The sequence below is a fragment of the Sorghum bicolor genome, chromosome 4 (genome assembly GCF_000003195.3).
Source record: "Sorghum bicolor cultivar BTx623 chromosome 4, Sorghum_bicolor_NCBIv3, whole genome shotgun sequence".
NCBI lineage: Eukaryota > Viridiplantae > Streptophyta > Magnoliopsida > Poales > Poaceae > Sorghum > Sorghum bicolor.
Window position 1 is genome coordinate 217,773 of NC_012873.2, and position 23,792 is coordinate 241,564.

The window sequence follows — 23,792 nt, forward strand, 5'->3', positions numbered from 1 at the left end:
CCTAGCTAGAGAGATTGCTCACTGCTCAGTATATTCAAGGAATAAGAAAACAGTGTCAAGATGAACCCGCCCAATACATGTTAATTAAGCACTGCCTTCCTTGCCTTTGTACACAAATGTCATTAGCAGGTTTTTAGTTGAATTCAGGAGATACTGAAAATATCACAAAACAACACACAATTGTCTTTTATATATATATAAAAAATTGCATGCCATTGGAAACCCTAACGATGTATAACCACAGCTATCCATCGACCTTTCAGACATGTAGACTTTTATTATAGTTCTAAAGCGACGAGACTTCAAAGCTGAACACTGGAAACAGTATACGGTGGCATAAGATGCATGCAACATATGAGTGCCATGTGCTCTTTTTTGCATAGTGGAACAATCTGGTTCCAGTCATCAGAGCAAGCAATTGGAAGTGGAGCAGAGGGTAGACAGACAGCATAGCAGCCTCACCATCTGCTACCAGTTGACGAGGAATGGTACAAAGTGCATCCATGTTGGTTGCATTCAGAATTTCAGATAACTGTGGGCATCAGATGTTGTGACTGTTGAGGCTGCTGTAAGCATGCTACCGTCATCAGGTTAAGAATCTTGAAATCCCTGCAGCCACGGGAGCATTCCATCAGGGCAAATAATTCAGAGGTTAGCCCTTTTGTTTCTTGACCATTCCATTCCATCAAAGGCTCAGGATCATATTATCTTTGTCTCATCGTGTTCCTGCTGTCCATTACAAGATTTATATAGCTCATCACTGCTACAAGAGAATCATATTTCTGTTGTTTGAGATCTTGGCCCCTCCAGGACATCTTATCCAGTCTTTTGAACGACGCCACTGCTTCACATCCATCCATTAAGACACATTTTCTACTGTAACAAGGCATAAGGTACAAATCGTCTACAGGAATCTCTCAAAACATATTTTCCCTTTGCATACAATGAACGCCAATGTCAACTACTAGTACAATGTTTGCATCTACATCGCAATCACTTGTTATTTCAACAAGCAGTTGAAATCTTCCAACCAAGAATGGAACATGAGTGGAGGTACTTGGGTGAACACAAAAATGTGCTCACAAACAATGTTGATACCATAGGAATGCCACCTCCAGTTACATAATAACATCCTAAGACAGTATAAAATTTCAGTATCCAATCAACTTTCGAAGATGTAATTAACTGACTCAAAAATACAGCACAAAAAAGACATCCGCTAACACAGCTTTTGGTGTAGCACTAGAAACAAAGGGCACCTCACTGCTCCTCGGAGATGGGGCCCTTATCACTCACATAGATACCGTCCAAGAACTTTCTGATATCCTTCTTCTTGACATGGCATTTCTGTTTAAGATAAAAGATAAATTTTATTAAGGATGATAGTTCAGGACTTCTGATAAGATGCATGTTTGCAGTGACCATAATTGCAGAAAGAAAGATTTCTTCTCATGGAAGACCAAACGCCATCCATTAAAATATTGAGGTCAACTTATTCCATTGAATTATATGAATTCTTGGCTGACATACAAGATTGAAATAGTAATTATGATAAAGAGCACTTGTGGACAAGGTCTAAAATTAAGGTTCAGTTAGCAATATGACACTATATTGGTGGGAATGGAACATCACACATCGTTATACATATACTATACTAAGTCTTAACAATATGGTAGAGCGTAAGTAGATGAGATTCACATGTCAAAGGCTAAAACATAGGATGTACAATGCAGTCAAGAAATAGAGATGAAAGGACTCTAACCTGATTTATGAGGGCAGCAGAGCGAGAGACAAGCTCAATATCGTTGCCATCAAGAATAAGCTCATCCTTGACCTTCTCTGAACGCAAGATGGTCACACCTTCAAGCATATCAACCTTCCTGACCTATGGAGGGAAAGGAAATCAGATTGTTTTGACATCAATATCAAAGCATTCAACCACATACAGGAGAGCCACTAGGTAAAACAACATTGAAATGTAGAACATTGCATAATCGCAGAATGCCATAGTACAACATAGATTTAACTTTAGAGTTGGTCCCATAGTATGTACAGAATGCAAACTAGGTCTACCAATTCAAATACACAATGGATTGTGTGAAGGGGCTCTATCAATCATCATGTACAATAAGTACATTACAGCTACAATCGCCCATGGCCCCGGACAGGAGTCTCTGATCGCTTCGAGCTCACTTGATTCTAAATGAATCTGACAAGAGCAATGACAGAATTGACAGGGCCAACCTACGACGCTTCCGTCGAACAGTGTCAGCACTTGAATTGCAAGACCTCCACCTACATGGGAGGCGCTTCACATGGAGCCACGAAAGGGAAAACCCGACCCTTGTTCGCCTCGACAGGGTCCTTGTCTCCATCGAGTGGGAAACAATGTTCCCAAATGCGCACTTGCGTGGTCTCGGCTCTGAGGCATCAGATCATTCTGCGCTCTTGCTCCAAACCAACCTGGGTAGCTGGTGTAAGGCGCGTTTTCACTTTGAGGCATTCTGGCCATCGTTCGATGACTACTGCGAGGTTGTGGCAGGGGCCTGGCAATGCCCACTGAACGTGCACAATCCTTTTAAAAGGCTGGACTACATGCTACGAGCACTCGTGCGGAGGTTGCAGAGCTAGTCATCAGGCAGGATAGGCGAAGTCAGAGCCCAGCTTCTCATCGCCAGAGAGCTTGTCCTACGGCTGGATGTGGCACAGGAAAGACGGCAGCTGAGTGAAATGGAACAGGGACTCCGGAAACATCTAAAAATGCAGTGCCTGGGCCTAGCCTCCCTGGAACGAACCATTGCACGCCAACGATCCCGAGTAAGGCAGCTCAAGGAGGGAGACGCCAACACAGCATATTTCCACATGATCGCGAGAGGCCGCAAACGGAAAAACTTCATCCCGGTGCTCACCATCGATGGGCACACCATAGCAGAACACTCAGACATGGAGCTGGCACTGCACGTGCACTTTGTTGGAGTCTTCGGCTCGGTCCAGATAGACACCATCTCACCGAACTTCATGAGCCTCGGCGTCAACCAAATCGACCTATCCGAACTCGATGCTCCCATCGGCGAAGTTGAGGTTTGTGCCGCGATCAAAGAGCTGCCGAGTGACCGTGCGCCGGGGCCGGACGGATTTACTGGCACGTTCTACAAGACCACATGGCCTGTGATTCGCTTGGAGGTAATGGCTGCTGTTCGCGCGTTCGAGCAGGGGAATTCAAGGCACCTGAACCTCTTGAACAACGCAGTCATTGCTCTTCTTCCAAAAAAATGGGCGCTACCAATCCTGGAGACTTCAGACCAATCACCATGGTACACAGCTTTGCCAAGTTAATTTCAAAGGTTCTGTCCTTGCGTCTTGCGCCGCGGCTACCAGACTTGATCAGTAAAAACCAGAATGCATTCATCAAGGCCCGATCAATCCATGACTATTACAAGTATGTTCAGAGGGCTGCAGCTCTTATCAGGAAGAAGCAGGTTCCTATGCTACTACTCAAACTAGATATCTCAAAGGCCTTCGATACTCTTTCCTGGCCGTTCCTCTTGGAAACACTTAGAGCACATGGATTCAGCGCACAGTGGTGCTCCTGGATTGAGTCGCTACTCAGCTCTGCTTCCTCCAGGATAATGCTCAATGGACGCCAGGGACCTCCAATTAGGCACATGAGAGGAGTCCGTCAAGGCGACTCTCTTTCCCCAATGCTATTCATAATTGCCATGGATATCTTACACCGGCTGCTAGCGAAGGCGGTTCAGGACAGAATGCTACGGCCAATGCCGATTCAGGAAATCAAATTCTAATGCAGCTTGTACGCGGACGATGCAATCCTGTTCATCCGGTCAACAGTACAGGAAGCACTGGCAGTGAAAGACATCCTAGGCATCTTCGGAGAATCTTCCGGACTATGCACCAACCTGGCAAAAAATGTTCAGTAACCAACATCTATGGCGGAGAAGCAGCGCTGCCACAAATCATCTCAATTCTAGGGTGCCAAGAGCAACATTTTCCAATCCGGTACTTGGGGCTGCCCATAAGCGCAAGAACAATACCAAAGGCCAACCAGCAGGCACTGGTGGAAGCAGTGGCAAGGAAGCTGCCGTCAAGCCATGCGTCGCTAATGAATAGAAGCGGTAGGCTGATATGGGTGAAATCAGTGCTGCGATCTGTACCAATTTATGCAATGATGGCCGAGAACCTTCCTCCCTGGGTAGCCAAAGAGATCGACTCCATTTGCCGGAAGTTCTTCTGGTCAGGTACTGATCAATCTGTGCGAGGTCGATGCATGGTGGCTTGGAAAACGTGCTGCAGACCGACTCATTTGGGTGGGCTAGGGATCAGCGACCTACGCCTAACCGGGAATGCCCTCTAGACAAGATGGCTGTGGCTGCAACAGACGGATGAAGACAGAGCTTGGACATGGACACCAAAAACTTTATTTGGATTGATCAACTCTCAATATATCTCTAAAAGTTTTCCTTTAATTTTTAGAATTTTGGAAATATTTTCATGGCTTTTAAATGATTTCAGCTTTTTCTGGAATTATTTTTGAACTAAAAATAAATTTCTAAAAATCCCGTAATTAATAATTTTTGAAACTTTTCCAAACCCTAGACCTATATATATGCCGGCGTAGCCCTCGACGCGCTGATTCCAGAAGTACGATCGGTTTCTCGAGCCGCCATTCGTAGCCCCGTAGATCCATCGCCGAAGTTTTAGATCTCATTCCCGGCGAACTTTTCCGGCGAACGTTCGGCGAGCGTTTCCGGCCATCTCCGGCATCTCCTGCGAAAACCGACACCGCTGCGAGGTTCGTCTCGTCATCCTCTACACCGGCACGCTATCCTTTTCTCGAATCCGTGCTCGTTCATTGTTTCCCTAACTTTATTTCTTGTTTTCCGGCGAGAACCTCCATGAACGCAGTCTTCTTCGTTTTCGGCCACCGCGTCCCAGTGTGGCGTCACCGGTGACCCTGCACCCCGCGCCGCAATCCCGTGCCTCCCCCGCATGCCGCGCACGTTGCAGCAGCAACAGCCAACGGCGCCGGCCAAGATGCCGCCACTACCTTGCTGTAGGCCGAGCAGGCCCTCCTCGCCCTGGACACCGCGCCCCCAGGCGGGTCTAGTCAAAGGAGGTTCAGGCTTTCTTCAAAGCCTCCACTTTCACTGTACTGGGAGACGGGCGCCGCACACTGTTTTGGGAGGACAGATGGATTGACGGCCTCAGTATTGAAGACATAGCGCCCTACATCCATGGGCGAGTGCATAAGCGAGTAAGAATGCGGCAAACTGTTAGTGAAGGACTGCATAACAGAACTTGGGTTCGATGCATCAATGGCGGCCTTTCAGTCACAGAGGTCATCGAATACCTCCATCTGTGGACAACTCTCAACTCCTACGAGCTCACCGACGCTCCAGACCGGCTTGTCTGGCGGTGGACAGAAGATGGGAGATACACCGCCAAATCAGCTTACTCCATGATGCACGTTGGCTCAATCAAGATGTGTGGACACAAGCTTGTGTAGAAAACTTGGGCACCACTGAGAATCAAAATCTTCCTATGACTTGCTCTCAGAAGGAGACACTGGACCGGAGATAGAAGACGGAGGCATGGTCTAGATGCACAGGCCAGCTACTACCTTTGTGATCAGGCAGAGGAATCCATTGACCACATCATTGCTGAATGCCCGCTGGCAAGAGAGCTTTGGTTTCACATCCTCCATTCGCTCGGGCAACAGTTACCACAAGCACAGCCGACGACATTAAAATGGTGGAGACAACTGCGCTCCACGTTCTCTGGTATCCGCAAACCAGGAGCGGACTCCCTCTTCGCGCTAGTCTCGTGGACAATTTGGAAAGAACGCAACGCTCGGTGCTTCAGGCAATCTTCTGCAACCATCGCCGAACTGCTCCAACTAATCAAGGATGAGGCCGATCGATGGATACAGGCGGGAGCTCCTGGGTTAAAAGTTTTGGCGCAGGGATAGTCCCTAGACCTTTACGTTCAGCTCTGGTTGTTTTCCTTCGCGATGTAACTTACCGCAAAATACTAACGCCGGGAGCGGCACTCTTGTAAGATGCAAATTCTTCTCTTCTAATACAATGATATGCACTCTTGTGCATATTCGAGAAAAAATAAGTACATTAAAGCTACGTAGAACAGCAGCAGCAGTGGTTGTGATTTGTGATAGCATAGTCATCACGAGTGAATGAATAGTGTGATCCCTTCAGATCAAAGTTCAGAAAGGCGACGCCTCATCCCCGCCTAGCCGCGACTAATCACTAGTCAAGGGGTTCCCGCCTGGCCTACGGGGTAGGCGGGCGGAGCACCTCGGCGGCGCCGATGGGGGAGGAGGAGTGTCTGGCGGAGGTCACCGGTGGGGGAGGAGCTTCAGATGCAGGCGTGCGCAGGCGCATGCGGTGGAAGGGAGGAGGCTGGCTGCGTTGGAGAAGGAAGGGATAGAGGCAGGCGGCAACGGAGAAGGGCGGAGTTGGCGTTTTGCGGCTACAGAGCGTAGAGGGTGTGTGCGGCTCGAAGGAGACACGAATGGATAAGGATAGCTGGTTCTTGCGGATAGAATGCCTTTTTCTTTGTTTGTTTTTTTAAAGAAAAGGATGGAAGGGGCTGGGAGGAGTATGGATAAGATGGGCTGGGCTATTTTAGGATCTGTTTGGCAGGGCTCCTCTCCTCTCCAGCTCTGGCTCTTCCAAAGAAGCCCTGCCAAACGTTTTTCTATAGAAGCCGTTTTTAATATAAAGCAGAGGAGCCAGAGCCGTTTTGGCGAAGCCACAAATTATGGCTTCTCCAAAACAGCTCTTGCTCCCCTTGTGATGAGCCCTACCAAACAGACCCTTAATAAGCCTTTCTTCAACTTTAGGCACACAGGTCTTCCATTTCTTCTTTTATTTAAGATAAGCTAAGGTAATATATGTATGTGTATTAATTAAAAATTAAACAATAAAACGACTAGAAAAACACCTTAAAACGCCTAGGCTCTAGGCTGTGGGTCATCGCCTAGATATCGCCTAGTGCCTTCTAAACATTGCTTCAGATACTGAATGAAATTTGGTACCAGTATGTATAATTAGCATTGACAACCTAAACCATTCCCAATTCGGAGGTCTACATTCATACGAAATGAAACGAAAGTAGGCACATTTCAAGACAACATAGGTTCTTAGGGTTCTGCTAAGGACAGGGAAACATTTCATTGCACACGCCGTAGGAAAAGGAAAAAAAGATACAGGCTTTAACAGAGTAAGGAAATTCAAATCCTTGTACCTTCTTCTCCCCGAGGAAGTTCCTGATCTCAATGGCGGTGTTGGCGTTTGTGATGGATGCATTGATGGGGAAGTGAGCGTAGACGAATCGCATCTTGTAGCGGAACCCCTTGGTGACGGTGGTGATGAGGTTTTGGACATGGGAGATGGCGGTGCGGATGGCGGCCATGGTGCGGTGGGTGCCGAACCAGGCGTCGACCTTGAGCTTGCGGCCGCCGTCCCTGGAAGTTGCGGGTGAGCTTGCATCGTGGCCCTTCCACCGTCACTAGCTTGGCGTCCACCGTGACCGTGACCCCCTCGGGGATGTCCATCGTCTCCATGGCAAGGATCGTCTTCATTTTCAGCGGCGGCGGTGGCTGCTGCGAGGATGTGCGGCGGCGGCGGCGGAGAGGAGGCGGCGAGAGAGACGATTTGGGGCTTTATACACAGGAAGGAGAAAGGGCGGCGGCAGCGGCGTTTAGGGCTAGGAGAGAGGAGAAGAGAGGAGTGGAGTGGATGGTCCTGGGTTGGGCTAATCTTGCTTTTAAGTGGGCCACTATTAGGCCCATTGTTACACTAGTGGCGCCTTCCATTTGCACGGCCCAAGGCAGCATTTGTTTCGCAAATCCATCTCATCGTCAATCATCAGCTAGAAGAGGAAAAAGAATCAAACCTTGTAGTCATCGTGCTCCTCGAAAAAACGTCTTCCACTTCTAGCTTTGTTTAGATACACATGTATATATTTCAATCTATATGTGTCGATATAGATTAGAGTAGAATTAAACTAAATTTTTTTTCAATCCACTCCAATGCATATAGATTGAAGCGGATACATATGCATCCTAAGAAGTCCGAAAGACAAAGGTTTGAGCAACAGTTGATGGTTGATGTAGACTAGCTCGTCTCTTCACGCACAGCGACACCATACCTATATAGTAATGGCAATATGTACAATTGTTGAAGAGGCAAATGCAAGTGCAAACAACTCTATCAACAACTTTTTTTACAAACTCGATCCAACTGATCAACCGTCTTGGTGAAGTCGCCAAAATTTCCAAGCAAGGGTGCCACTTAAATGATCTAGATTTTTCCACATATTTGAATTATAATGTGATAATTCAGAAATTGAGCCATCATATTATCATATATCAGTTGTTATCATAGTCATACGTCGTGAAAATACAGGATTATAATATATTTACATCAAGGGATCGACCTTGCTATTGGACGAAGGACTACTGCAATGGGGAGCTTAGTGAAGGAGAGTTTGTGGATCTTTTTCGATCTACCATTTGGATTCCACTCCCAACTTGTCCAACTGCCCCGCTCAAACCTCAAGTCACTATTCATTACAAACCATGGTTTATCCATTCAATGATAATGACATTACAAACGTAAGTAAAGTATCCTAAAGCTTATGAGTGGTTATGGCCTATAGTAGCCACATCTCGACTTCTACCAATAGCCTAGTACCAAACACGTTAAGTGAGACTCCTAACTAAACATGTATTGGTTATAGTCAAACATATGAGCCTAGATAGAGCCAATCTGGTGCTAAGAAATTTATTAAAATTAGCGTGATTAAAATCCAAATAAGGGCTTCATGGTACATTGAGGTGATTATCTTGGGCAATGTCCCAATGGCTTTGGTACATGCCTTGGCAATCACACTTCTTGGCGACCTTCATCCCTATAATATATACCACTGCATATGTGCATACATATTAGTCATTAAATAAGTCGAATAGATTAATAGAATATGTGGTGTGAGAAAGTGACGTTATAGAAAGGAATGAAACATGTTGATTGAACATTAATCAAAGACTCTAAACAAGATAGGGAAAGGTAGGTGCATGAGGTTATAGGTGTAGTCTAGGGTTGTCTAAGAAATCAAATTTCAGGAGTGGTTGTCTAAGTGGTTGCCTTTAAAAATAGGCGCAGAACTAATAAATTCACAACTTTTTTTTCAAATAAAGTTAGATGAAGATAAAATCTATATAGAATTCATATAAATTGACGAGATATAAAGTTTTTCAATTGAATACCTTTTTCATTTGAGATGTTTATAGGAGCCCAAATATATGTTAAGTTCTTATATTTTTAAAATCAAATTTTGAATTTTCAAATGACCTTAGATGGAGACACCATGTATCAAAGTTGTAGTGCTCAATGATTTCTATAACTTTGTAGTTCAAAATTTTTTCATTTAAAATTATTTAGAACCGAAATATTCAATATAAGAATTGTACATGTTATTATAAAAGGATAGCATCATGTTGATGTGAGGTGATAGAAAAAGTTGTAGGCAAGGCAAGAGGTTTTATGTTTGAATCCCCGTAGATGTAGTCATTTAAAACACTATATGCACTAGCCTTTTGGGTGCATGAAAATATGTGTTTCCTTGTTTTTATTATTTTAAAATTGTGAAAGACAATTTGTATATCTTTTTTAGAAAAAAAATTGTCTCTGAAAATCAACTTTTGGAGATGGTTTCAAAACTGAATATGGAAATGATCAATTTCTACAAATAATGGTCATAGTAACATTTTTTAAAAATCGATTTTGAATGTTTGTAAAAGAAATTTATGTCGTAAAGCTCAGCTTGAGGAGAGGGGTGGTGGGGCGAGTGCCCCCACATCCGCATTAAAATTGCTTCTTTTTTCTTGGGCAGGGACTTGCAATATAACTAATGAAAATTTATCATCAGGATAAATAAAAAAATAAGCATAGAACCGTCTATTAAACCTTTTATTCGGCAGTTGAGATGGGATTTAATGGCTGCAAGCAAATAGCAAGATAGCTAGTGTACTCTTCAATTCCAAAATGTAGGTTATTATGTTGTTTTTATTCTAAACTAATCTTTTCTAAGTTTGACCAACATTATAAAAGAATACATCAACATCTAATTTTTTCTATATTTGATAATTAAAAATTTACACTTTGGAATTGAGGGATCTTTATTTTCTAGATGAATACTTGTTGACACGCTCGGCTAAACTAATACAATACCGCTATTCAGTTTAAAGGACTCGTTGGCTACTAATCAACGAGCTGAGAACCACACATACTTTTATATACACCAAAGTTGAGATTACTATTTCAATCCAAGGACGTATACGTGCCATGATTTTTTTTTTATTTTGGAGTGAAAAAGGGAATAAAAAGCTCTATCATGTCGATTGATGGATGATGCCGTTATATATATACTGTGCTTTCCTTTTGCTTTGCTAAGCATGCATTTGTAATGTCGGTAACAGGGCATCAATTCTTTAGTGTGGAAGAGAACTAATTAACTAGATTCCCAATTTGTAAATGCGTGAATATGGAGTGCTTAGATTAATTGGAAATTCATCTCTGCGTGCTTGCGTCCGTCCGGGTCGGGAGCATCGGATTTGCAGGGCACCACCGGCGAAAAGGCACACAACAAGCATGAACGCCACGCCTTTACTTGCTTTATAATTTATTTTATAATATTTGTATCTCTTATTGCTTCATTCTGTTCTTTTAGTCAGAGTTGATGTCACACCCATATTTTAAGAACAAAATAGGATGCATAAAAGACTCATATGTGCCCCAGGAATAGTCACACACATAAGTAGACAAATCTCAAATGTACCATTGCAGTGTTTATTACATAGCGGAATATATATCAAATCACATAGTCTCATACAAAAATGATAGCATAAAGTAAGCAACGCTCTCGACGGAAGCTCCACACAGGGACACTGTTGACTGGTTGACTCCAAACCTAGTACTCATAACGATAATCTTCATTCCAGTCATCTTCGTTATCATATCCTGAGGTGTTGGGAAATTGCAAGAGTGAGCACATATCGTACTCAACAAGTATAACCAGGGGTTCATGAGGTTCAAATAGCTGACACTGGTTTGACTGCATTTAGCTTTTAATAGTGGATAGCAAGTTCATAATTAATGAGTAATTGTCAAGGTAGCATAATTAATCCATTAATCCCATGATCAAGTGTAAGCATAATTAATCTCATAGCATAAACGATAATCAAATGAACCTAACAACTTAACAAGCTCATCGTCGTCGCAGCAAGAACCCCCAAGGCCGCTCATAACCGTGAGCACGGCTAGTATACCAGTTTTACACTCTGCAGAGGTTGTACATCTTTACCCATGAGTCATGATTTACCCTTTCACCCGAGGTAGCTAATCTCTTAACCCCCTTCCTAGGGAGGTCGGCAGGGATCACTATGAAGCCTTTCAAAAGTTCGTCTAACATGTTAGGGCCGCAAGGTTTCCTTTGCGAGCAGATATAGATACCCCCCTTCCGAATGGCACAATGACGCGCAGCCTATACACATAGGGACAGGGGCTCGCACTATACCCGTGTCGGTTCAGCCCCTCCGCCCTTTCGGGTAACCTCTAACAAGCTAGAAAAGTTCTTCATACTGAGCTAAAGCCAGAGCCATTATAGCCCTCATGGTTGCACTGTTGTCCCGGTGATCACTTACAGACAAGATCTCATATCGTTATTTGTCATTCTTTTATGTTCATTGCATAGCTATTAATCATCTTACAAGATCATGGATTGTATCAAGCACTAGCACATCTACACCAAATGCATATCAAGTAGGTAGCAAGGAATCCATGTAACAATCATCTATGATTTTGCTAAGGTCGACAAGGTGATAGCATGCATATGATATATATGTGTAGTTATAAGTGAATAGGTAACAAGGATAATCCCAAGTTATACTTGCCTTGCTCAAAGCTCTCCTGAGCTTGCTGGTCCTCAAAAGCTTGGGCTTGGTCACCAACGTACGGCTCACCGTCTAATCCCAATCATCAAACAACAACGCGCAATCCAATGTAGACAATCATACACGAAGCAAACAAACTATAATTAGAACAGTACACCAAACAGTGGTAAAACAAATATAAAGGTTCACCAAAATATTCTACGCAGCGCTACGATCACCTAAACGTAAAGTTCACGAAAATCGGAATTAAAACGCGGAAGATATGAATTTTCTAAGATTTCCTATAGCGAAATAATTAATTAAATAGTACCAGAAAATTAAAAAGTTTCAAAACTGTAAACTAATGTTTCTAACATGTAGAGCATATAATTACGAACCCAACGCAATTTGAATGGATAAAAACGGAGTTAAAATGATCATTTTATAAGCATTATAAATTCAGTGGCAAAACTGTAAATACTGAAAACGTATTTTCGGAGTCAAACTGGTTGGTTTCCGTTTTCTAAAACAGAAAGCGTATTTCTGAAATCCGCTTTGGACTGCGGGTTTATTCTTAAAAAGAGCAGGGACTCTTTAACAAAAATACCCCCCGAAGGGGTATCTTCTAATCTCGGCCACCGGTTCTCGATCCAACGGCTCCGATCACTTGGGACCAAAACCGGCCGCCGCCGGCGACCTCCTTCACGGCGGCGCCATGGACGCCACTTAGAAGCTCGCCGGCCTCGTCCAAACTCGTCGTTCCGTGCACTAAAAATCCAGCCGAGAGCATGGGGAGGTAGAGGAGGAGATCGCGAGCTCACCTAGGGCGTTCTTGCGGTGGGAGAGGGCTCAGAGAAGAGCAACTGCGTGCGGCGGCGGAATCCTCCCCGACGAGATCCGAAACCGCTTGGTTTTAGGTGGCTAAGGCTCGGCTTCGCGTTTTAGATGCAAAAGGGGTTCGCTGCGGTGCTAGGGAGCCTTATAGAGAGGTTGGTTAGTCGATTTGGCAAGGAAATCCCGAGTATCGCGGGATTGGATCACCTCCACGCGAGTTCGGTTCGGAACCGACTGGAGGAAGGAGAAGGGCGCCCTGACCTGCGGGTCCCGCGTCGCAGAGAGAGAAGGGCGGGGAGGGAAGCTGGGCCGCTCGCTGGGCCGACGCAAGGGGACAGGGCGCGCGCGGCCTGGCCTGCTGCTGGGCTTCGGCCACTGGCCCAGGCCGAGGTCAGTGGTGTGCATTTTTTTTTTTCTTTCCTTTTTTTTTTTCCAAAGTCTTTTCTAAATAGAGTTTTGAATGTAATTAAATTTTAGCCAAGGTAAATCAACACAAAGTAAAATATGATCCAGCATGAATGCACAGTCAAGGTTACTAAACCTATGATAAATTTTATGTCAACAAGATTATTCATTCACTAAATTAAATACCCACAAAAAAAATACTTAATTAAATCAAATTAAATCCTATTAATTCAAAATCAAGTTTTGGGTGTTACAAACTCTACCCCCCTTAAAATAATCTCGTCCTCGAGATTGAACGGTGCTTACTCGAACAGATATGAGTATGATTTCCTCAGATCATCCTCTCTTTCCCAAGTTGCCTCTGCTTCCGAATGCCGATTCCACAGTACTTTGCACATTCTGATGACCCGACTTCTGGTGACTCTCTCAGCTGTCTCCAATATTTTGACCGGATACTCTTCATAAGTGAGGTCACCTTTAACAGAGAGTTCTTCCAATGGTAGTTGCTCCTCCGGTACACGCAAACACTTCTTAAGTTGTGACACATGGAACACATCGTGCACACCGGACAAACTTTCAGGCAAATCTAACCGATATGCTACTTCTCCACGCCTTTCTAAAACTTTAAACGGACCAACATACCTTGGAGCTAGCTTTCCCTTCATATTAAACCTCTTCACACTCCGCATCGGTGACACTTTCAGATAGACATAATCACCCACTTCAAAAGCCAACTCTCTCCTACGCGTATCTGCATAGCTTTTCTGACGAGATTGAGCAACTCTCAAGTTATCCCGAATGGTCCGCACTTGTTGTTCTGCATGTCTAAGCACATCTGTCCCAAACACCTGAGTTTCTCCTGTCTGATTCCAAAACAAAGGTGTCCTGCACTTACGACCATACAGTGCCTCGAACGGTGCCATCTTAAGACTCTGTTGATAGCTGTTGTTGTAGGAGAATTCTGCATATGGCAAACTCTTATCCCAACTAGTCCCATACTGCAAGGCACAAGCTCTCAACATATCCTCCAATATCTGATTTATCCTCTCGGTCTGTCCATCTGTCTGTGGATGATACGCTGTACTGAAATTCAACTTTGTTCCCAAGGAATCATGCACTGCTTTCCAAAAGTGAGATGTGAATTGAGTACCCCTATCTGACACAATCTTCTTAGGTACTCCATGCAAACAAACAATTCTTTCCATGTATAACTCTGCCAGCCGGTCTCCACTATATGAAGTTTTGACCGGTATGAAATGAGCAACTTTGGTTAAACGATCCACTATCACCCATATTGAGTCATACCCTCTTTGTGTGCGTGGTAATCCCACTATAAAATCCATACCCACTTCTTCCCACTTCCATTCCGGAATCTTCATTGGTTGCAACAGTCCTGCTGGCCTCTGATGTTCAGCTTTCACTCGCTGGCAAGTATCACACAAAGCAACATACTCAGCTACATCTCTCTTTAAACCATACCACCAGTACTTCTGCCTCAGATCTAGATACATCTTGGTGCTACCAGGGTGAATGGAATAGGCTGACTCATGAGCCTCTCTCAGAATCGTATCACGAATAGCCTTCACTTCCGGAACACATATCCTTTTTCCAAACCACAATACACCATTGTCATCTATTCTGAATCCTGGTGCTTTGCCTGATGCCACATTCTGTGCTATCTCCTTTAGTTTCTCATCTTCCAATTGTCCTTTCAATATCTCTTCCTCTAGGGTAGGAGTGATCTCAATTTCCGTAGCATTTACTACCATTCCCAAGTTCAAATATGCAAATTCAGCACACAACTCCTCAGATTCAGGTGTCGCCTGAAGCTCATTAGCATATTTCTTTCTGCTAAGTGCATCAGCTACGACGTTCGCCTTTCCAGGATGATAATGCACTTCCAAGTCATAATCCTTTATCAGTTCCAACCATCTTCGTTGCCTCAAATTCAGATCTGTCTGAGTGAAGATGTACTTCAAACTCTTATGATCAGTGTATATGTCACTCTTATGCCCAATCAAATAGTGTCTCCAAATCTTCAATGCATGAACCACAGCTGCTAACTCCAAATCATGAGTAGGATAATTCAGTTCATGTTTCCTCAACTGTCTAGATGCATAAGCAACAACTCTACCTTCTTGCATAAGAACACAACCCAAACCCAGACGGGAAGCATCACAATAGATAGAGAAACTCTTACTCAGATCTGGCAAAACCAACACAGGCGCAGTAGTCAATCTCTTCTTGAACTCCTCAAAACTAGCTTGACACTTGTCAGACCACACAAACTTAGCATTCTTCTCTAATAGAGCAGTCATAGGCTTTGCAAGTTTTGAGAACCCTTCAATGAATCTACGATAGTAACCAGCTAGACCAAGAAAACTGTGAATTTCACTTACATCGGTAGGTGGTTTCCAATTCAACACATCTTTCACCTTACTAGGATCCACTGCAATACCACCATTTGAGACAACATGACCAAGAAAAGAAACTTCCTCCAACCAAAACTCACACTTACTACGCTTAGCATACAACTTATGTTCTCTAAGTTTCTGTAAGACCAATCTCAGATGTTCAGCATGTTCTTCCTTGGTTTTAGAGAATACCAGAATATCATCAATAAAGACCACCACAAACTTATCCAGATACTCCATAAATACTTTATTCATCATGTACATAAAGTAAGCTGGTGCATTGGTCAAACCAAAAGACATAACTGTATACTCATATAACCCATACCTTGTTGTGAAAGTTGTCTTTGGTATATCTGAATTCCGAATCTTCAATTGATGATAACCAGAACGCAAATCAATCTTAGAGAACACACAAGCACCTCTTAGCTGATCAAATAAGTCATCAATCCTAGGCAATGGATATTTATTCTTGATAGTGACCTCATTAAGTGACCGATAATCAACACACATCCTCTGACTACCATCCTTCTTATCAACAAAGATAACTGGTGCACCCCATGGTGAGGAACTAGGACGAATGAACCCTTTATCTTGCAATTCCTTAATTTGTTTCTTAAGTTCTTCTAGTTCCTTAACCCCCATCCTATATGGTCTTTTAGCTATGGGTGCAGTACCAGGTAGTAATTCAATAATAAATTCAATGTCTCGGTCAGGTGGCATACCTGGCAATTCGTCTGGAAAGACATCCGGAAACTCATCCACTACTAAATTCTGAGGATCAACATCATCAGTCAGTTGGTTCACTTTAGCTGTGAGTGGTGCTTGCATTGTTACATCAACACTGATTCTTTCTCCCTTTGGTGTTGTTAGAGCCACTACTCTCTCTTTGCAATTAATATTTGTTTCATGTTGCTTCATCCAATCCAAACCCAAGATCACATCTATGCCTGAAGTTCTCATAACCATGGGGCTGATAGGAAAATCTACCCCCCTTAAAGAAAGACTTGCTGAGGGGCAACGTAAAGAAACTGGTATAGTCCCACCCGGTGAATTAACTAACATAGGGGTGTTCATTGCAACTAGTGGAAGGCTATGAACTCTAACAAATGCTTGTGATATGAATGTATGCGAAGCTCCCGAATCAAATAAAACTGTAGCAGGGATAGAGTTGATGCTGAACGTACCCATCATGATTTCTGGTCCCTCCTGAACAGTTTCTGCTGCCACGTTGTTCACCTTTGCTGAATTAGGAGTGGATCTCCGGTCGTTGTACTGCGGATTAAACTTCTCTGGACAATCATAGGACATATGTCCTTCCTTCCCACAACGGAAACACCTGGTAGGAGTGTTAGAGGCACTTCTTTTTGTGGAGTTGGCATTTGGGTTCCCTGGGCGAGGTGCCTGCTGGCCATGCTGCTGTTGATTATGGTTACGTTGTTGGAATGGAGGACGTTGGTTCCCACTCTGTGACTGATTCTGGAAACGCTGGGGTTGTTGGTTGCGGTTCCACTGACTAACTGGTCCCTGGAACCTCTGCTGATGACCTTGATGAGAACTGAAACGCTGACGGTTGTTGCTCCCAGAACCTTGGGCCAGCATCCTTCTCTTCTTATCCTGACTCTTCCGCATATTATCAAGCACGATAGCACGATTCACAAGAGCCTGGAAGGTAGGATAGGTGTTTCCAGCCAACTGCAACCTGAGTTCATAGTACAAGCCCTTCATGAATAGACGCTGCTTATCAGCATCTTCCCTGACATCATTCGGAGCATAGCGAGCCAACTGTTCAAATGTGTCATGATATTCTGCCACAGTCATGGAGCCCATCCTGAGTGATCTGAATTCTTCTTGTTTGAGCTCCATCACTCCTTCATTTATATGTCGAGCTCTGAAGTCTCTACAGAATTCCAGCCATGTGACAGGAGGAGCAGTGTTGGGACGAGCAGCTTGATACGACTCCCACCATGTCTGAGCTGCACCTTGAAGCTGTCCAGAAGCATACAACACCTTCTCCAAGTCGTTGCACTGTGCTATGTTTAGCTGCCTCTCCACAGCACGTAACCAATCATCTGCCTCCATGGGATCAGCTGAGTGTGTAAATACTGGAGGTCTTCCCTTCATAAACTCCCCACGCTTGTCCCTCACCTGAATAGGTGGTGGTGTCGATGGAGGTTGTTGCTGCAGGTGCTGCATGAAAACGTGCATCATCTGATTTTGGGTTTGCATGAGTTCCTCCACGGTGATTGGGGCATTGCCACCATTGCCATTGTCATTGCCATTGCCACGGCCTCTGCCTCTGCCTCTTCCCCTTGCTGCCATCTGCATTCCAAGGTATATAAACACATCTTAGTAATGTCCAACATGGCAATTACAAGAGTTAACCGAATCTGAAATTTTCTGGGTAACATCCAACATCAGCAGATCAGAAAATCAGTAATATCTCGAGTTCCAGAATTCAAAAGGACACATGCTGTACACCGTTGGAAAGATAAAGAAATTGTCTACAACTTTCATTTAGATCATATTACCAGATTCCAACGTTAGTTTAATCAAAAACTGTGTACAACCGAAACTGTTCCAGAATTCCAGACTGCGCAGAAACCTCAACTTTAAACAGTCATAACTCACAGCTCATAATAGATAATATGATCATTCTTGTGGCATTGGAAAGATATGAAAGTCTACTTATTCCCAGAAAAATTTGATGAACATTGCACGAACAGAATTTGATTTATTCCAGAATCATGGCAGACTGCTCCAGAAAACAGCAAAAGACAGAAACAGGATATGACCCCAACCCGCTATTTATTCATGTTCTTACTTAAGGTTTTTAACTAGGGAACTTGTGGACATGCCCACAAAGTCCCAGCACTCATTACAAAAATCCAAATCACACATATTCATAATAACAAATCAGCAAGCACACCAAGTTCACACCACACTAGCAAAAGACTCGAACTAACTCGCAACTACTAACGTTTACTATTACATATGGGTTCTTTTTCTATTCCTCGGGTGCAGCATCCTTCAAGATGGGTTCAACGTGCAGCCTCTTATGAAGTTTGGGGCGGCCTAACTCCGCTCGAAGGTCATCTGCTTCCCGTCGCTCTTTCTCCATCAGTTTCCTCTCACGGTGCAGTTCATTCTCCAACTCTATCACCTTGAGTGTCAGCTCATAGGTCAACTCCACTTGTGCTTGAAGCTTTGGTTGTGAAGCATCTGCAACTTCTATGGCCCAAGTCATCTTCTCTGGTACAAAGCGAGGATAGTGGTATGTTGCATTATACTGAACATCCTCAAAGCGTCTACCACGGTAAAAGATCAAGGCCTGGTAAGCTGCATCTGCCATGCTCTCTCTCATCGTGTCCCGGCTGATTCGGGCAATGTGTTTTGATTCCACCTTTCGAATCCCCTTAATGGCATCCAGTGTCTTGACTATCAGCTCTGCAATCCAAAGTGATCTCCTCAGAGGGTGTTTGTGCTCAGTGCAGTTATACTCCAGTGTGGCTTGCAAATCTGGGTAATGGTGTTTCAATGTCAGCACCAAGTTCTCATGGAAGAAATCCTTGGGATCTGCCTCTGGAATCCACAGCTCAGTAGTCCATCCCATCCTTGCATTAGCAGACTGTGGTGGAGGTGGATCTTGCATCTCCTCATCTTCAGGCACTTCCTCCTGAGCTTCCACCCTTGATTCCTCATCTTCCAGCTCAGGAACTCCATCCACATGCTGTCCTCCTAGGTTGAACATGGCACGGTACTCCTCAGCAGCCATGCGTGCAGCACTACGGGTGCGGGGCGGCATCTACAAAAAGTTTTTAGACATAGATCAGATGGATGCAATAATTTCACAATAGAGCAAGATAGAGAAGCATAAACTTTTAACAAATACAAGACCATAGTGGGAAGCATGAAGTAAGTAAAATAAGGACCTAAATTCTCGACCATTTGCTAACTAGGTTTGCGTCCTACAGTCAACAAAGCTCTGATACCAATTTGTCACACCCATATTTTAAGAACAAAATAGGATGCATAAAAGACTCATATGTGCCCCAGGAATAGTCACACACATAAGTAGACAAATCTCAAATGTACCATTGCAGTGTTTATTACATAGCGGAATATATATCAAATCACATAGTCTCATACAAAAATGATAGCATAAAGTAAGCAACGCTCTCGACGGAAGCTCCACACAGGGACACTGTTGACTGGTTGACTCCAAACCTAGTACTCATAACGATAATCTTCATTCCAGTCATCTTCGTTATCATATCCTGAGGTGTTGGGAAATTGCAAGAGTGAGCACATATCGTACTCAACAAGTATAACCAGGGGTTCATGAGGTTCAAATAGCTGACACTGGTTTGACTGCATTTAGCTTTTAATAGTGGATAGCAAGTTCATAATTAATGAGTAATTGTCAAGGTAGCATAATTAATCCATTAATCCCATGATCAAGTGTAAGCATAATTAATCTCATAGCATAAACGATAATCAAATGAACCTAACAACTTAACAAGCTCATCGTCGTCGCAGCAAGAACCCCCAAGGCCGCTCATAACCGTGAGCACGGCTAGTATACCAGTTTTACACTCTGCAGAGGTTGTACATCTTTACCCATGAGTCATGATTTACCCTTTCACCCGAGGTAGCTAATCTCTTAACCCCCTTCCTAGGGAGGTCGGCAGGGATCACTATGAAGCCTTTCAAAAGTTCGTCTAACATGTTAGGGCCGCAAGGTTTCCTTTGCGAGCAGATATAGATACCCCCCTTCCGAATGGCACAATGACGCGCAGCCTATACACATAGGGACAGGGGCTCGCACTATACCCGTGTCGGTTCAGCCCCTCCGCCCTTTCGGGTAACCTCTAACAAGCTAGAAAAGTTCTTCATACTGAGCTAAAGCCAGAGCCATTATAGCCCTCATGGTTGCACTGTTGTCCCGGTGATCACTTACAGACAAGATCTCATATCGTTATTTGTCATTCTTTTATGTTCATTGCATAGCTATTAATCATCTTACAAGATCATGGATTGTATCAAGCACTAGCACATCTACACCAAATGCATATCAAGTAGGTAGCAAGGAATCCATGTAACAATCATCTATGATTTTGCTAAGGTCGACAAGGTGATAGCATGCATATGATATATATGTGTAGTTATAAGTGAATAGGTAACAAGGATAATCCCAAGTTATACTTGCCTTGCTCAAAGCTCTCCTGAGCTTGCTGGTCCTCAAAAGCTTGGGCTTGGTCACCAACGTACGGCTCACCGTCTAATCCCAATCATCAAACAACAACGCGCAATCCAATGTAGACAATCATACACGAAGCAAACAAACTATAATTAGAACAGTACACCAAACAGTGGTAAAACAAATATAAAGGTTCACCAAAATATTCTACGCAGCGCTACGATCACCTAAACGTAAAGTTCACGAAAATCGGAATTAAAACGCGGAAGATATGAATTTTCTAAGATTTCCTATAGCGAAATAATTAATTAAATAGTACCAGAAAATTAAAAAGTTTCAAAACTGTAAACTAATGTTTCTAACATGTAGAGCATATAATTACGAACCCAACGCAATTTGAATGGATAAAAACGGAGTTAAAATGATCATTTTATAAGCATTATAAATTCAGTGGCAAAACTGTAAATACTGAAAACGTATTTTCGGAGTCAAACTGGTTGGTTTCCGTTTTCTAAAACAGAAAGCGTATTTCTGAAATCCGCTTTGGACTGCGGGTTTATTCTTAAAAAGAGCAGGGACTCTTTAACAAAAATACCCCCCGAAGGGGTATCTTCTAATCTCGGCCACCGGTTCTCGATCCAACGGCTCCGATCACTTGGGACCAAAACCGGCCGCCGCCGGCGACCTCCTTCACGGCGGCGCCATGGACGCCACTTAGAAGCTCGCCGGCCTCGTCCAAACTCGTCGTTCCGTGCACTAAAAATCCAGCCGAGAGCATGGGGAGGTAGAGGAGGAGATCGCGAGCTCACCTAGGGCGTTCTTGCGGTGGGAGAGGGCTCAGAGAAGAGCAACTGCGTGCGGCGGCGGAATCCTCCCCGACGAGATCCGAAACCGCTTGGTTTTAGGTGGCTAAGGCTCGGCTTCGCGTTTTAGATGCAAAAGGGGTTCGCTGCGGTGCTAGGGAGCCTTATAGAGAGGTTGGTTAGTCGATTTGGCAAGGAAATCCCGAGTATCGCGGGATTGGATCACCTCCACGCGAGTTCGGTTCGGAACCGACTGGAGGAAGGAGAAGGGCGCCCTGACCTGCGGGTCCCGCGTCGCAGAGAGAGAAGGGCGGGGAGGGAAGCTGGGCCGCTCGCTGGGCCGACGCAAGGGGACAGGGCGCGCGCGGCCTGGCCTGCTGCTGGGCTTCGGCCACTGGCCCAGGCCGAGGTCAGTGGTGTGCATTTTTTTTTTCTTTCCTTTTTTTTTTTCCAAAGTCTTTTCTAAATAGAGTTTTGAATGTAATTAAATTTTAGCCAAGGTAAATCAACACAAAGTAAAATATGATCCAGCATGAATGCACAGTCAAGGTTACTAAACCTATGATAAATTTTATGTCAACAAGATTATTCATTCACTAAATTAAATACCCACAAAAAAAATACTTAATTAAATCAAATTAAATCCTATTAATTCAAAATCAAGTTTTGGGTGTTACAAACTCTACCCCCCTTAAAATAATCTCGTCCTCGAGATTGAACGGTGCTTACTCGAACAGATATGAGTATGATTTCCTCAGATCATCCTCTCTTTCCCAAGTTGCCTCTGCTTCCGAATGCCGATTCCACAGTACTTTGCACATTCTGATGACCCGACTTCTGGTGACTCTCTCAGCTGTCTCCAATATTTTGACCGGATACTCTTCATAAGTGAGGTCACCTTTAACAGAGAGTTCTTCCAATGGTAGTTGCTCCTCCGGTACACGCAAACACTTCTTAAGTTGTGACACATGGAACACATCGTGCACACCGGACAAACTTTCAGGCAAATCTAACCGATATGCTACTTCTCCACGCCTTTCTAAAACTTTAAACGGACCAACATACCTTGGAGCTAGCTTTCCCTTCATATTAAACCTCTTCACACTCCGCATCGGTGACACTTTCAGATAGACATAATCACCCACTTCAAAAGCCAACTCTCTCCTACGCGTATCTGCATAGCTTTTCTGACGAGATTGAGCAACTCTCAAGTTATCCCGAATGGTCCGCACTTGTTGTTCTGCATGTCTAAGCACATCTGTCCCAAACACCTGAGTTTCTCCTGTCTGATTCCAAAACAAAGGTGTCCTGCACTTACGACCATACAGTGCCTCGAACGGTGCCATCTTAAGACTCTGTTGATAGCTGTTGTTGTAGGAGAATTCTGCATATGGCAAACTCTTATCCCAACTAGTCCCATACTGCAAGGCACAAGCTCTCAACATATCCTCCAATATCTGATTTATCCTCTCGGTCTGTCCATCTGTCTGTGGATGATACGCTGTACTGAAATTCAACTTTGTTCCCAAGGAATCATGCACTGCTTTCCAAAAGTGAGATGTGAATTGAGTACCCCTATCTGACACAATCTTCTTAGGTACTCCATGCAAACAAACAATTCTTTCCATGTATAACTCTGCCAGCCGGTCTCCACTATATGAAGTTTTGACCGGTATGAAATGAGCAACTTTGGTTAAACGATCCACTATCACCCATATTGAGTCATACCCTCTTTGTGTGCGTGGTAATCCCACTATAAAATCCATACCCACTTCTTCCCACTTCCATTCCGGAATCTTCATTGGTTGCAACAGTCCTGCTGGCCTCTGATGTTCAGCTTTCACTCGCTGGCAAGTATCACACAAAGCAACATACTCAGCTACATCTCTCTTTAAACCATACCACCAGTACTTCTGCCTCAGATCTAGATACATCTTGGTGCTACCAGGGTGAATGGAATAGGCTGACTCATGAGCCTCTCTCAGAATCGTATCACGAATAGCCTTCACTTCCGGAACACATATCCTTTTTCCAAACCACAATACACCATTGTCATCTATTCTGAATCCTGGTGCTTTGCCTGATGCCACATTCTGTGCTATCTCCTTTAGTTTCTCATCTTCCAATTGTCCTTTCAATATCTCTTCCTCTAGGGTAGGAGTGATCTCAAT

The 23,792-nt window shown here is 43.9% G+C and overlaps 1 pseudogene; it reads right to left on the reverse strand.

Moving 5' to 3' along the window:
• On the reverse strand, positions 1,049–7,618 carry LOC8066478 (annotated as a pseudogene).